This window comes from Amphimedon queenslandica, unplaced genomic scaffold, assembly GCF_000090795.2.
Source record: "Amphimedon queenslandica unplaced genomic scaffold, v1.1 AMPQUscaffold_7302_Cont20745, whole genome shotgun sequence".
Classification (NCBI taxonomy): domain Eukaryota; kingdom Metazoa; phylum Porifera; class Demospongiae; order Haplosclerida; family Niphatidae; genus Amphimedon; species Amphimedon queenslandica.
Window position 1 is genome coordinate 1 of NW_003552412.1, and position 2066 is coordinate 2066.

The 2066-nt window shown below is 34.8% G+C and overlaps 1 long non-coding RNA gene across 2 annotated transcripts; it reads left to right on the forward strand.

Annotated features, from left to right (window-relative positions):
• The first annotated feature begins 795 nt into the window (after positions 1-795).
• Positions 796-1601, forward strand: LOC109591768 (uncharacterized). 2 transcript variants are annotated; one of them, XR_002189978.1, is made up of 4 exons: positions 796-1037; positions 1188-1287; positions 1333-1473; positions 1519-1601. It is a non-coding gene; the product is annotated as an uncharacterized LOC109591768 (long non-coding RNA). The 2 variants fall into 2 exon arrangements; XR_002189977.1 differs by lacking the exon at positions 1519-1601 and having other exon boundaries at positions 805-1037; positions 1333-1496.
• Positions 1602-2066: the final 465 nt, after the last annotated feature.

Here is a 2066-nt window from a genome sequence, read left to right on the forward strand (position 1 = left end):
TTGACAACACACTATTGAAAATGACATAACAGTATTTTAATCTTTTTTATCTACACACAAATAATAATAATAATAATTATTAAATAATAATAATAATAATAATTAAATTTTAAAAATTAAATAATTTAAGAATTATTAAAGATTATTATTATTATAATATAACAATAATTGTAACTGTGATTCATATTCTAACTCATTTTGATTTGTCAGTTTCAAAGGCTTTCCTTGTACTAAACTGCACAGTCATTTAATGATAATTATTAACTGCATGAGAACAAAGAATTAAATCATGCATGCTTTTCTTTTAATCATTAGTATAAATAATTGTTTAAATGCCATTTTTTAATTTGGGCATCTACAATATAAACATTTAGCATTAAAAAGCTAAACTACTATACACTTCAAGTCCATCAGCTCTCATGCAGTCAAGTTCATTTAAATGCATCAGTGAAATTTCAACTCTTATCTCACTTTAATAAATTCCAAGAATCATAATATGGCGAGATCAAAGCTAGAAAAATTAGCAAGAAGAGCAACACAGCCTTGAATAATGCTGCTTGGAATCATATTAAACTGTAATGAAAACCCGCCAGCTGTTGCAAAGCGGGTCCGCTGCGGCCTGCCAAATTTTTTTTAGTCTACAAAATTTTTGGTCCGGGCGGGTCTGTCCGGTCCACATTTGAGACCTTACCTATGGTGGCCGAGAGGGTCAACCCGTCAACAGGTCCGTTCACGGTCCGTGTAAGTTTCCCGGACGGGTATCTGTCCGGAACCCGCCCGGGGGAAGACTTCCCGGGCGGATGTCCTTCCGGATATGCTCAATAAATATTATGAGTCACGTGATATAATAGGTGTGGCTATTATAAAATGGCGGTTGCAGGTGAAGGTCAAGGTGATGATCATGCTCATACAACACAATACAAGCCAGAGCTCTGGTACAAGTGACATCGTTTCCAGTATTGTTAGTTTAGGAGAAAGTATTGTTGCGAAGGCAACTGAATTGGTTAACCAAGATGATGATGTTGAGGAGGCTGAAGGTAGCATTCATTATTATTATTGTTGTTGTTCAGTTTGCTTTCCTTTGTTTATTATTATTATTATCATGGTCTCTTTGATTGTTGAACGTTTGTTTTTATTTTTATTATTAGTTGAGCGAAATTGTCTTTACAATTTTATTATTCTTTTAGATTTAGTAGAGGGGGGCGTAAAATTCAGGCAAAGGTGAAGAAGAGAGTATCAAAGGCTACAAGTAGTAAAGTAGGAAAGAAAGTTCAGAGCACAGTGCAGGTAACACACTCTAATGGTAAAGCTTTATCACACTTTTCATCATAGATCAGTTGCTGTCATATCATAATGATAGTGACTCCTAATACAAAAGGAATTGGCTTCAGAAAGGATTCTGCAATGTACGAGGTTGATTTGTTAAAAAGTGATGCATATGGTGATGTAGTATCGAAGATTAGTGCAGCACAGGTGCTGTATTATGATAAATGAATAACAATTAATCCTCATCTATAGGTGCTGGATGAGTTTGATGATAATAGTTTAGAAGACAACTGAGTATTAAGGCAGTCTATATTATCACTTATATAACTGTTCAATAATCATTTATTCAATTTCAATAAGGGTTTGTGTCACTTTTACGTCTCTTGAGTCCAAGCCCCTTTAACTTTAGTTTTAGCAAGGACAAACTATTGTAATACTGGTTCTCTGTACCAATAATAATATTAAAAGGACCGTTTGTAATCCGATTGATAATGATAAAGATTATCGAACACACACACCACCAGTCACAATAGTTAGAACCATACTCTAGTCAACCACACCCTGTCACACACCCCAAAACATAATACATAATAATTACTAAGTTCAATAATAGTTATTACATCAACTCCCCTCCAAATAAAAGGCGTCCCGCCTTCAGTAATAAATGAATGGACCCCTATTAGGAGCCGTTCGATGACGAGTAGGATAGCGAGGGAGAGCATTATTACCATGAGTACTAGAGCCATCAGTTTCATGAGAACCATTAACAACAGGTTCCTCTTCTTCACTTACATCAGATA